The sequence below is a fragment of the Bos javanicus genome, chromosome 22 (assembly GCF_032452875.1).
Source record: "Bos javanicus breed banteng chromosome 22, ARS-OSU_banteng_1.0, whole genome shotgun sequence".
Classification (NCBI taxonomy): Eukaryota; Metazoa; Chordata; class Mammalia; order Artiodactyla; family Bovidae; genus Bos; species Bos javanicus.
In genome coordinates, this window is record NC_083889.1 from 37,626,585 (window position 1) to 37,641,284 (window position 14,700).

The following is a 14,700-nucleotide window of genomic DNA, read 5'->3' on the forward strand; positions in this document are numbered from 1 at the left end:
GCGTCTACTTCTGCAGTTGTCTGATAACATCTTAGAAAAGATTACAACTTCCCATCTGTAAAACAGATATAATCAAACCTACTTCTCAAGGAGAATGCATGGGAAGCACAGCCCAAGCTCACACGATAGATTCTGGAAGAACTGGCTCGTGTTCACGCTTCACGTTTCATCATACTCGCGTCTAAGAAACACAGTAGGCCTGCCCAGCTGAAGTATTCCATTACCTGTTTTCATTGCCGATTTTACTATCTTTGTAAACCCTAAAATCGTAATCTTAAAAAAAAAAAGTCAATTCCCTATTCCCCAGTTAACCTGTCTTTGATAAATAAACAATGCCCATTCATCCAAGAGGCATGGACCAGAATGACAGGAAATATTAACAACAATCACAGCTAACATTTCCTGAAAGCTTATTTTGTGCCAGATGCTATGTAGATGTAGCACAACAGGCCTATGAAATAGTTATTTTAACTGTCCCTAATTCCAAAAAGTCAGATACTACTTAGCAACAGAACAATTTCCAAATGAGAAACTGAGGCTAGAGAGGTGAAGGAACTCATGTATGGGTGCCATGCATCTGGGCTAGGCAACCTACTCTTACAAAAAACAACAGAACAAACAACAACAGTGTGATAACAAACACCTGAACGTAAACGTCTGACCCTTACCCTTTTCAAACACTGTTGCGCTGGGTGCTACAGTGGAATGAAAGAATCAGCTAAAATGTATCTTTGCTACAGAGATCCAAAGTGAGAGGGCTTCCAACACTTCTACCCTCAAAAGAACTCCAAACTGAGACTTGCTGCTTCCAAAATGTAGTTAATAAGAAAAACCCAGTGAAGTCTCCCTGCAGCATTTTACAGAAAGCCGCTCCCCCGCCCAGCTTGCAAGGCTATTCACTCTTCAGTCCCAGAGATGGCCTCAGAGCGTTCACACTGCAGGCCTGCTTCTGAATCCAGCTAGCTTCTTTGGGGCTCAGTTCAGAAGTCACTACCTCTTCATCCAAATGGAGCTAATCCCACTACTGATTCCCTAAACTGGTGTAAAAGCACTCCAGCTGGCTTCCTCACTGATGTCAGCATCCCAGCTACTTAGTATCCAGGGCTCCTGCCTCCTGGAATTACTGCTAGGACAGTCATAGGCATGGAGAAGAGCAATCAGTTTTAGAAATCAGACCAGGATTTAAATCCGGTTTCTACTTACAAACTGTGTGACCTCAAGCAAGTGAGTTCACCTCTCCCGACTGGGGATTAATGGAGATGAGAGCAGTAACGTGCAGTGCCTGGCACAGACAAAGTGCCACCATCACCACTGTTCCCGTGCTACAGATCAGCAATCGAGGCTCCGAGTTGTGAAACACCAAAGGTCAGAAAGCTGGTGAATGGTAGGGGGCAGGCTTGAAACCAGTTCTTTTTCCTTCCAACTCTGCTGAGCATCAATTTGAAGCACCATGGCTGGCGATAAGAGCATAACTGTGAAACAGACGGACAGGTACCTGCTCTTGATGCTTACCTCCTGGTAGGGAAGACAGCCACCGAACCTTTACACAAGTGGAAAGGTGCTTGAAGGAGTAAGAGCAGGGGGCCTGAATACAAATGGGTTTGACCCCATGTAATAAGATCCCTGGAATTCGTCTGGAAGGTCAGAGAAAGCTTCCATGAAATGAAGAGGTGGCAAGAGACAAGATTCTAAAGCATATTTGAGGAACTAAGATGCCAGAGCACCTGCAAAGGCTGGTGAGGCAGGCGGGGCGAGATCAGAGGACCACAGCAGAACATGGTAAGGATACTGGATGTCATCCATCACTGAAGCAATGGGAAGGCACCAAAAGATTGGCTGCCTGTAATGAAACAGTAGTAAAATGTTTATTCTAACCCCAGCTCCTTGATGTCAGGGTCATTTGGTATCTCTTTATGGTCTGTACTTCTAGGTCACAGCAAATATACTTCTGATAAACATTTGTGAGCCATATGAGAGAATCTTTGGTAAAGACAAACCATTTCTCCCTCTTTCTAATTTCACAGCTGATGCTTCTATTAAAGTTCTTATCGCTGATTATCATAAATGGGTATGGATCTCTTTTCATTGTCTGGCCATAAGTTTCTGGAAAGCAGAATAAATATCTTATTTATTTTTCTATCTCTCAAAGCCATATGATCAACAGTTATGGATTGAAACAGATCCTCTTTTAACAGCCAAAAATTTCCTCTGACATTTCTCGATTGCCTGAGTAAGAATCTTCATCCTACCTTAGGGAAATAGACCTGAAGGGATAATTGCCAAGGACTTAAAAAAAGAAAAAAAAAAGTTATGCTTTCCTTTTGAAGCATAATTTTAATATAAAAAATCCATTCTGTTACTGTGTGATTAAAAGTACAATTCTTATATTTCAGGATAAATCACTTGTACAGTTCACATGCATTAAAAAAAAAAATCTTAGTTTAATTTTAACCAAGAACAAAATGCCCCAACAGAAGGTCTTTCAGTGATTTTCCAGTTCTTCTGAAAATTGTTCAGATTCTCTCTCTGAATATTTAATTACTCTAATAAGGGTAGGGTAACTGTTTAGGCTATTTATATTAAAAGACAGAACTGAGTCATAATCAATAGTCCATATACTTGAGGGTTTATTTTGGGATTTCGGGGGATGAGGATGATACGATAAAATGATGAAACTGGGATTATGAATATGCTACTAGAGTGTGCTAGTAATTTTCTCTTTGATCCTTTTTCCTTCCCCAGACAAATTTTCCACCATTCTGACCTTGCTCTGTGCCCCAAAGGCTGACCTCTAAGGGTAGCATCACTGGGTTCACGCAGACAGGCTTCCAGGTGGGTTTGGCCAATAGAAGGCACTGGAAGGAGATCAAAGGAGGAGGAAAGAATGTGGGGGAGGGGAGTATTGCTTCTCGCTTCCCTCCCTAGTCTGGGATGCATTTTCTGGCAGTGACTAAATCCCTCCGGGACTATAGCTCCTGTCAGACAGCCCCTCCTCTTTGGCTCCAGCTCCCTCACTGGACTCCAGGAATGAAAGCTATGTCTTCTCTTTGCTCCTCTGGACCTAGCAGTGATAAAGGCTTCCCATTGCTGTTATCATTTCTGGGTGATGGGAACCTCTTGTCACCCTTAACTCTTTCCGCTCTCTGAAAATAACCCCTTCATTCAAGTCCTGAACCATTAGAGTTGGACTACTTCCTGCCAGAACTAAGAATTCAAACCACAGAATTGTAAAACCAGCAATCTCCCTCCTCTGCATGTGAGCAGTTATCACAAAGGTTATTCATTTTCCAGAGCAATTCCTTCACACCAGGCACTACCTGTAAGCTCTTATGTTTCTCAGGCAGAAATGACACCTTTTAAACTGGTCAGTGCAGGAGAACACGGAAGGGTGCTCTTGGAAAACAGCTGGCAGAATGGAGTGGTGACACTTACCATTCTCTAGGTAGGACTGTGCTGCATGTCAAAAATAATATGTTTACAAAGAGATGCTGCTTCCTCCTATTTCTCCCTGGGTTTCCTCTCGATGAGGGTGTGGAATCAAAGTCAGCACTGCATTTTCACGCCAAATACCTAGAAGCTGTATCACTGCCTGGGGAAGTTGACCTGTGTGTCACTTCACTTTGCTAGTTTCTCAGACCAAAGGATCTGCTTTACCACTAGCCAAGGCACACAGAAAGCAAGCCAACCACCTTGTAATACTAGCCACTGCCTGTGACCTTTCCTTCTTTCATAGGATAAATCTTTCTTCTGCACTAGGCAAAAGACAAGCCGAATGAGAACATTCTGCTTTGCTCAGCCTCGCCTGTCTCTTTAACAGATCTGACCAGATTAGCACTTTTCTTTTCCAATGGAGAGGACAGGCATAGGTTTATACCATAATCTGCTCTGAGCTCCTTCAGATTTTTCTTTTACCAAGGCGACTGGATTTGAGGTTAGATGTTAATTGAAATCACCTAGGAGCCTCTAAACATGCCACCTTGCTTTCACTTGGCATGAGTAGCCTGGAGGTTACTGTATTTCTAAACACTGGGGCGTTCTTTTGATCAATCAAGAGTTGAAGAGACACGTGTACCCCAATGTTCATCGCAGCACTGTTTATAATAGCCAGGACATGGAAGCAACCTAGATGTCCATCAGCAGATGAATGGATAAGAAAGCTGTGGTACATATACACAGTGGAGTATTACTCAGCCATTAAAAAGAATTCATTTGAATCAGTTCTAATGAGGTGGATGAAACTGGAGCCGATTATACAGAGTGAAGTAAGCCAGAAGGAAAAACACCAATACAGTATACTAATGCATATATATGGAATTTAGAAAGATGATAACAATAACCCTGTGTACGAGACAGCAAAAGAGACACTGATGTATAGAACAGTCTTATGGACTCTGCGGGAGAGGGAGAGGGTGGGAAGATTTGGGAGAATGGCATTGAAACATGTAAAATATCATGTATGAAACGAGATGCCAGTCCAGGTTCAATGCACAATACTGGATGCTTGGGGCTAGTGCACTGGGACGACCCAGAGGGATGGTATGGGGAGGCAGGAGGGAGGAGGGGTCAGGATGGGGAGCACATGTATACCTGTGATGGATTCATTTTGATATTTGGCAAAACTAATACAATTATATAAAGTTTAAAAACAAAATAAAATTAAAAAAAAAAATAAAGAATTGTTCTAAGAGGTTGATAAGAACCCATGTGGCTTATGTCAACAAGGCACTCCAACAGACTCCAAACATCTCCCTCTGCAACCAGCAGGCATTCAGAACTGGTGGCAAGAATTACTAAGATAAAGACAGGCAGATACACTACAGACTGTGGAAAAGATGCTCTGGTACCCCTCAAGACAGGCTGGCCAAAGAGCAAGATAGTTCTCATGGCCCATCCCAGCGGGAAAGCCCCTCTCTTCAGCCTGAGAGTAACACTGAAATGCAGTGGGATGAACAAAACTTGGTTCTCACTACGTATATCCATTTCTAATATTTGTTACTCTTGGGTGTTCATGTCAGAGAACATTTTATTGGAAAACTCTCTATGCAGCTATGTGACTACACATCAAATGGTATCTCTAGGTAGTAGAAATGTGAGTAATTTCTATGTCCTTCTGTGTATTTGAGAAATTCCCCAAATTTCTACAAACACCTATGATTCCTGCGATCTTGAAAAAAATTATTAAACAAAAACCCTATATGGATTCTGGAATTTTAGTTTTCCATAAGAATCAAGTTTATGTAATTATTGAAACTCAAAATCCAAATGACATTTCTGGGCTTTTGTGTATTTTAAGACTTTCAATAGTACAATCATTTTATGAACCATGTTTTCAAATGAAGAACTGGTTCACAACATAAACACCAGCACATGAAATTGCATTTAACACGCAAATTTTTTTCTGGGACGCATCACAACCTGAGATAATTTAGATTCAAGTTCAAAATTCACTGTTTTCATACTCTGTGGTGCTCCTAATACAGATGAAAAATGGAACTGTTTCTTTTTTAAGAATACCATACAGACGATATCATATGCAATGATATGGCTAAGAGACTACAGATAAAAAACAGACTGGTGTTTCTTCCACCACAAATGCTAGCCAATAAAAACTTTCCAGTCTACAGCTGATTAATACTTGACACCAGAGCTCTGGAAAAGAAAGCTGATCATTGCTGGCAGTTAGCTAAAGCAACAGACACACTCAGAAACCTGCCTGCTACTGCATCATGACTGCTGTTCACTGTGACAACTGATTTTTCAATTCAGTGGCACTTACATTGTAAACAGAAACCTAGAGTGTGTACTAGCTTTTCGAGGAGCTACCTTTCTCATGATCTATAATGGCTAAACATGTGTTATTCAGTGTCTTGTAGGGTTGAAATTAACAAGGAATCTTAGAAACCATAAACATCTTTACTAGCTTCAGGAAGCTAGTAAATTTGAACAAGTGATTCCTTTTAAACTGTCCTGATGTTATGGTAAATGGTCTCTTTTCTAACTTCAATTTCCAAATGATTTATAGTTATAACTACCAGGACAACAATAATCAACAGGATGAGGAGTGGAGGGAGGAGAGAATAGAGTTTTAAATATTTCCTCTTAGAGCAACTAAGAGTAGCTAAGAGGGGATATTTAATCTCCTTTTGTGTTCAGTATATTAAAACTTTTTTTTTAAGAGAATAAAATACAAAGAAATGAAAAAATATACATTTTTTCAATGCATTACTCTGCTAGCACTCTTTACAATTAAGTTCAAGGATTCTAAAGGTTCAAAATGTTTGCAAAAATGAAACCATGAGACAAATTACATTTTTGACTAGCGCTAACAGAGTATGTTTAGAAGTTGTAGAAATCAGTATCTGAACAAACTGGAAAAAGAGAGACAATTTAAAAACTAGTGTTAAATGCTAAAATGAGATTCTAAAGCCACGAAGAGTCTTGTGATTTATCAGTTTACAAGATCCGGCCAAACAAAAAGCACCATATTGCCATTATGATCATGTTAATGGTTCAGATGACAATGAAACTTTAATGCTGAGGGGAAAGGGCCTAACATACAGCCGGACTGTTAACAGAACACAGTCTGGAGACCTTAATTAAATGAAAGGGTCAAGGGCTCCTCTCAAAATTTCACGTAGTGCTGGACCTGAATAGCAGAAAACAGAGCAGATCACTTAAAAGAAGAGTCCAGGGGTTGGGAGGAGGACAAGTGACTACACCAAAGGTGGTAATTACACCCTGAGGAAGGAAAAAAGGCCAGACTGAAGGGCTCCAAGAGGTACTTCAAAACCAGCTAATCATGGGAAGAAGAGCTGGGGTAAATCGGCTCCTCGACTGGTTATCTATGGGGAAATAAAAAGATGCTGGGACTCCAAAGCAAGAGTAAACAAAAACAGCCGCAAGGGAGCAAGGTGACTATTAGGTACCTTCACCACACACCAGTGTCCCCACAGTAAAACGGTGGGCACTCATAGGTTCACCGTCTCCAGGTCAGCCTGGGACCTTGGAGAACCAGAAAAAGGGCTGCTGCAGTTGGTAAACCACCATTCTAGCACCACCCTCCACAAAGGCAAAGTAGTCAAAGCATACAGGGGTCCTCTTGCCCAAACTGTCATATACAGCAGGGGTAACTGTATACCTTTTCTAAACCATATTCTCATAAAAAATTGGGGGACATATGCTCTTCTCTGCTTTCAAAATATTACAGTACAAAACAGGAAAATATGTGAAAATGCTCTGAATAAAATCACCTTGTATTGCACATTTTACTGATTGAAGCATGGTGTAACTCATATTCTAAAGGCTATATAACTGTAGGGTGAGCCTTCAACTTATCTGGAAGGTCTAAAATGTTTAAGGTATTAGCAAGGATGCAGTAAAAGCAGCTAGACACTTCAAGAAGAGAAACAAACACAGGGCAGTGTGAAACATTTAGTGCAGAGGCGAATAACAGTACATATCTCACTGTGTCCTAAAGGGATCGCTGTGCGCTGGGTAAAAACGTTCTTAACAGGGACTCTGTTACCAAAGAAGGGTTCAGTGACAGTCCATGTGCTTTCCTTCTAAAACACAAGTGAAATGTATGTTTTATAGAAGATCACCACATAAGAAATGGATAGATACATTTACTGCTGCACTTATAGAGAGAGGTAAGTGCTGATTAGCTGAAGCAGAAACTGGTGGTGTGCAGCCACAAGACTGGGTCTCAAACTGAGGTTTAAGAGGCATATGCGGTTGGGAGGGAGAGAAGTGTTGCACATATGAAATGTGATAGATAATGCACAAAGTAACCCCCAGAGAGACCCACAAATGTTTGGACTGTCCCCAGTGACAACTGGCCCAACAGGCACTTTCTTGGTGAGGCAGGAACCAAGGCACCCGCCAGCACCCAGTCTGAGCCTGAGCAATACAGTAGGGAGACGGGTTAAAAACAACTGGAGAAGTTATGAAGCCTGGCACCCTGCGGACATTCTCCACTGAGTCCTTCTGCTACCTAACTCCCGGAGGCTGCCCTGGATCTGATCCATTCTAAGGCCTGGTTCTTCAGCTCTACTGTCAATGCTGGGAGCTACACCGCATCCTCCAGCAACCTCCTTTTTTTCTTAAAGTGGCCAGATTTAGTTTCTGTTGCTTACAGCCAAGGATTTTAAGCTGATTAGTTATTACTCTGAGTTGAGAAGAATCAATTTTCTTAAAGATTTGGAAGAGAAAATTTGACTGGCAAGTAATTTAGACTATTAATGTTATGGTAAAACAAAGGCATAATCATGGAGTAGAATACAAAATTCATGCAGAATTTAGCAGCACCATATAGAGATTAACTTGCTTTAACTTTCAGGATCTGACCTCAGGCCAGGCAAGACCTGTGGAAGAAGCCCTGCCCTAACTGTGAGCAAAACAATGATCACTGTTTTAAGCCACCAAGTTTTGGAGTAGGTTGTTATTACTCACCAATAGATAAATCATAGTATGTCTACATTCTTTTATTCCATGCACAGCTTAAAGTTTCCTAGGAAGGAACTCAACGCTCCAGTGTTTCCAAATAACTGCGTCACAGTTAGATGTGGTTTTACACTTCTTACATATTTTGCAGTCAGGTCCGTGTTTCTGATTACACAGAAACAATGAAATGCACCTCAGCCGGAACACAGAGGTTCAGGCAGGAGGCAGAATGTACCCATGGCCAAGCTGACTCCAGTGAAAATAAAGCGAAAATTTTCTCAAATTATCATAGCTACACCACAAGGACACAGCAACTGAAGGTGACTAAGAGAAGAAAGATGAAGCAAAATGGCTACGTTCAAAACTAGAGAACTCAAGACGTATTCTCCCTTTACCAGTGTTAGTGCCTGGATCTGCCTTCCACATACTTGAAAGGTACCTTCATCACACACATACTTCAAAACCTTTCTTTAAAAGTTCACCACACACTATCTAGAGAAAATGCTTGCTTTAGGTCACCTTCTGTTCAACAACTACTGATATTTAAACAGTACCGACTCTATGCCCGTGAGCCTCTGAGCACTCTTTTTTTTTCCCTTCCTTTTTTGATAGTGATATGAGGATAGAGGGAGCATGAATGGATGAAACTAGACCACATACCTGTCTTGGTCAAGGCACCTGGTCTGGTTAGAGGGTTTAGGCTGCTGAATGTGGCAAACAAGGCTCTGCCCTCATGCAAACCTATATTCAGAAGGGGGAAACACCAGCAGCTAATACTGTCCTTATCAGCAGCACTATTATCACTATCATCCTGTGATTGTTACACCTTCCACCACTTCTTCCTCCTCAGTTACTGCCAGGTATCTGGCACTCTGCTAAGCACTTACCTCTTTTAACCTTCACAACAGCTTATCAAAGTATTAGCACAGTTTACAGATGAGGAGACTGAGGTCTAACTGGACAAAGGCAACACACTAAGCACTGAGGCTCATGCTTGTAACCACCAGCCTATATTCCCTCCATACACGGCTTACTTATGAAATTGATATTTATTTAGTCCTGTACAGAATTTTTTTTCTTTCCTATTGGAAGAGTCTGGAAAATATTCTTGCTTATTACTAATATAGAAAACATTTTTAACGACATATGAGAAAGCCTAGTTCACTTCTCATTTAATACAACAGGTCATCTTGGGGAGTGAGGCCTTAATCAGCCACAAGTACGAGATGTTTTTAATCTGCATGTTTATTCTTTAATAATAATGTTATCATTTTTTCCTAATTATAAAAGCAGCACATGGTAGCCAGAAAAAAAAAAAAATGACAAAACATAAAGGAAAGAGATCATCACAATTATTACTCCCTAGAGATAATCAACTCCTATTAGTATTTGGTGTTTCCAGATCCTTTTAGATTTCTATACACAGGGCTTTTGTCCACCTTAAAAATTACACATCACACATATTTTCACGCTATTCTCTGTTTTCTTAAACATCATTCCCACGTCAATAAATATCAACCCGCACATCCTGTTTAAAGACTGCTCAGTATCTTACTGTATGGGTAGGCTCTAACTGACTTAATCAAGCCTTTATTAATAAGCACTCAGATCGCTTTCTATGCTTTGCTATTACAAAAGCATCTATGCACCTTTGTTTTAAGATAAATCCCTACACTTCAGCTTCCCACTCCATGACTCTGGATTTACACTGCCCCAAGTGTCATCCAGAAAATACGTACCAAATTAACCTTTTTTTTTTTTTTTAAAGAAGGAAACCCTTAAATGTTAAGAATAATAATGTAAAAATTCTAATATTCAGATTGAATGGCCAAGAAACTTTAAAACTGCAATTTATCTCTAAATGTCTAAAATGTCAATTCTGATCAAATTGCATTAGGTTTACATCTGGAGGGGGAAAACACTAAAATAACCAATATGTGTGTTTTATTTTCAGTATAGTGTTGTTTTGAAAAGTTAAACTCTGAAAATAACGTATTTGCTGTAAAAGAAGCAATTAGTAGAGAATCCTAAAAAAGGCAGGAAGAGAAGCAAAAATAATAATAATAATAATTACAGCAGCCACCAATTCACCAATTCTGCATCCTATACAAAGGCCCAGGGAAAAGGGTCAAGAGAGAGAAAAGGCAAAAACTAGAAGAAGCAACTCTCGGAGCTTCAGGGCCAGCCAGATGAAATTACACACAGACATATGCATCTAAACGCGCAGAACACACCAATCCTGGAGCTATCTCCAGGGGCTAGAACACAAGAGGAATCTTTGTGTGCTTGATTTAACCAGACATCACGCAGAGGAGGGTGGGGCAGGCCGCCTACAGGTAAGGGTGTCACCTAAGCAGCCTGAGGGCCTCGTATCAATTACTTCCCCTCCAGGGCACAGTCTGCTCTTTTCCGGAGAAAGCCGACTCATTGGAAAAGACCCTGATACTGGGGAAAGATTGAGGGCAGGGAAAGTGGGTGACAGAGGAAGAAATGGTTGGATAGTGTCACAGACTCAAAAGACATGAGGTTGAGCCAATTCCAGGAGATGGCGAGCAACAGGGAAACCTGGCATGCTGCAGTTCATGGGGTGGCAGAGTCAGACAAAACTTAGCGACTAAACAACAACCAGGGCACAGAGAGGGTGACAGGAACTTGAGGCTTAAGACAGCTCCAGAAGCACTGATTCCCGTCAAAACCATCACACAAGACAGGGCTCAACCATCAATTTCTACTGGGCAACGTGAGAACATTTTTAGCAATAAATAATTTACTGATGAATACAAGGTGTGTGCTAAGGCGGGAAGGCCACACATGGTAACTAACACCAACCAACCAACCTACCGGAGTCTCTTGCTAATGAGGCCAATGGGGGCAGGAGATAAAGCCTCCATGTCAAAAGTACTAAATTCTTGAGAAAGTAAATGGCAGGGGGGAGGGCTGCTTGGTGACGCCACAGAACTACAGGACTTACAGGTCTAACATTCTTCTAGGCAAGGGGTCAGGAGACTGTGGCCCTTGTACAGGTCAAATCCAGCCTCTGCCTGAACATGCCATGAGCCACTGCCAGTACACAACATATTTAAGCGGTTGAAAAATTTTAAAAATATTTCATGGCATGTAAAAATTATACGAAATTCAAACATCAGAGTCCACAAAGTTTTACCAGAACACAGTCATGCCCACTCCTTTTTTTCTATGGCTGCTTTCTCCATGAACTGATGGAGGTGGTAGGTGTGACAGGCACCCAGGTGGCCAGCAACATCTTCTGTCTCATCCTTTACAGAAAGTTTGTTGATCTCTGTTCTAGGCCATAAAGTCCAGTCGCTTTTGAATGGTTCACAGCTCTAAACATTGGTGCATGCCTATTAGTTTGGCTGTGACATACCCAGGATTTAGACATAACCTGCCAGCCTAACAGACAATGCAACCCCATTGTTAAGAACAGCAGACAGGTCTAATAGGTCCTATGGATGCAGAGGTAACTGCCCACGGTAACCAGAAAGATGTGCAAGGCTTTCTGGTTGAAAGCCAGAAAGTAGGATGGTCCCAGGTTTATGTGGGAATGAGTATGATTAAAGATTTTCTCTTTGAACAAATGTATTAGCTATCTCTTACAGATGAGAAGAAAACCATCCTCAAAATGGCTACCACCTTTGAGCACTTACTAGGAGCCTAGGACTGAGCAAAGCCTTTTGCTTTTATTATCGCACTGAATGGTCATCTTCTCTAGACTCAGAGAGGCTGGTTGGCTCAGGAAATGGGAATCAAATCCAGGTTCCATATATGGGGAGGGAGGAGAGAGCAGGGTTCAGGATGGGGAACACATGTATACCTGTGGAGGATTCATTTCGATATTTGGCAAAACTAATACAATATTGTAAAGTTTAAAAATAAAATAAAATTTTTTAAAAAAAGGAAAAAAAAAAATCCAGATTCCACTCTAAAGCCTGTGTTTCCAACCACTCTCCAACTTGAAAGCACAGGACAAAAATGCTCACCAGGACTAAATGAGAGGAAAGAGGAAAGACCACAGGACAGTGGAAGCAAGTTCCTTTTTATGTCATTGAGCATTTTATTCACCCGCCCCCATAATACTCTCTTCCATCAATGTTTAAAGAAAAAATACAATTCATTTCTTCCAAAATCTTTGCTTGAGAGCAGTAAGAGAGAGGGGCTGAATGAACCACTCTCCCCAGGAGCTGGTTGTCGAGCTCAAGCCTCTGCTTATCCACCATTCATCTATTCGGTCTAAACGTTTAAACATAATTTAAAAACAGCCACAACGCACCCAGGACTAGCACTGTCAAGCCCTTTCTGCGGTGCATGGTTTATCAATTGACAGACAACACTTTGCTGTGGGAACAAAATGGCAGAGCTTTTGTACCTCTAAGACCACATGACTAGGTTAAAGACAGCTTAAAAGGCAAGTATTAAGCAGAAAGATCTACGTTTTTATTTTTTCTCTTTTGTTCTAACTCCCACTTTATTTAATAAAAAAACATATCTATAATTAGGGGGCTCAAGATCTCTCTTATAAAACAACTCTAGCCCCCTCCTCAGAAAAATACACACACACACACAGTTTAGGTCACAACTCTAGGGGGTTCAGGAATATCTTCAACGCCATCCATGACCCCTTGAGAGTCACAGACCCCAGGATAATCCTTGCTCTGAAAGCAAAACACAGAAATCCCTATTTTACAGGATCAGGGTAGAGACCACATAGCTAGCTCTCTCATCATCTTTTAGAGTTTCAGAGGCTAATATTAAATAAATACTCGAAGAAACTTTCTTAACTAGACTCTCATACTCTCAAAAAAACCAACCTAATAACTCAAGTAAAGCCCCAAACCTAAAGCCATATATGTTCAAAGTCTACGTCAGTTTTGTTAGAGTTTAAAATCTACAACTTCTTTCTGTTCATAGAGATTTTGGAAAGGAAGAAATGTATGGACTAGAGCTTGAGTGTCTTCGACTTTAGCACTCGTGAATATGTTAATTTACAATAAATTGTATTAAAGAAGACCACTTGTAAGATTTATTAAAAGATGTTCTCTCACTATATATGAGATGAAGAAAAGTTGGTTAAAATAATTCTTACACGTTCAACACAAAAGATCTGTGTCAATGCAATTGCCAGTTAAGTTAAAAAATCTGCCTGGTCAGCCTCATGAAGTTCAAAAAGGCTTAAGTACCACCACCTGAGATAAGAATGTTCAGGAATGTTTAGTTTCAGGTATACCTCAAACTAAAGTCCTTCCATCTTTCTTGGTCTGATTGATTCAGAAAATGTCTAACACTGCCCAACAAAATACAAAACAAACTTAATAAGTGTTTGGTCAGGACTCCATCTATGACTGAAGGATACACTGACTCCTGAAAACTTAAGTTAGGACTCCATCTATGACTGAAGGATACACTGACTCCTGAAAACTTAAGTTACAGGGGGCAGAGATACTTTCCCATAAACAACAGTTAAGATTACTTCAAGTCACTAGATACTGTTTCCAAATCAGTGTTATCATGATAAGGCCAAATAATAAGTAACTCAAAAAGAACATCATTTCACCACTTGACAGTTACTTTTTAAACAATGATTACTGCCAAAATGCCACCGGAGACAGACAAGTAACTGATGCCTGAAATTTACAATCTGTAGCACTTAAGATTTAAAGTGATTCCTCTTGTGGTTAGTGTCTTCTCTCCCGCTAAACCAAGAAAATGAACCAACTCATGCACAGTCAGAATTTATGCCAGTATTAAAGCCTGGAGATATTTCGCACTGTGGGGGAGAGCAAGTTATACATCAAAATATTCACTCAAGGTAACTTGCTTCCTTTTTTTTATTTTTTTGGCCTTTGTGTTAAAAGTCACAGGTGTTAACTCTTTAGAGCACTGTTGAAGAGCATTACTGAAGTTTTTTACTTCATATATGCGAATAAAATTTTATGCACACTGACTTCCAGCTAGAGGTGATACACCCTTCACTGTCACATATTTGCATGTACAGCTCTTCCTCTCAGAAACACAGAAAACCAGGAGAAAGAACTCAATTTGACTAAGGAAACTGAAACAAAATCCGTCTTCCATAAGAGCTTCATCCCGAAGAAGCAAGGTACTTGGGGCGGGGGTGTGGGTGGGCAGAAATATTGGAAAATAATATCAAACCTGGATTGAAAACTCAGACCCGCTTCTTGGGGCTCACTGAATCCACCCCACTGGAGATCAAATCAGCCGGACTGCTGCCCGTTTCCTCTC

At 40.7% G+C, this 14,700-nt stretch overlaps 1 protein-coding gene across 1 annotated transcript in view; it reads right to left on the reverse strand.

Moving 5' to 3' along the window:
• Positions 1-14,700, reverse strand: part of ATXN7 (ataxin 7) — a 163,447-nt gene that overhangs the window by 144,426 nt on the left and 4,321 nt on the right. The gene's annotated exons all lie outside the window — the stretch shown is intronic.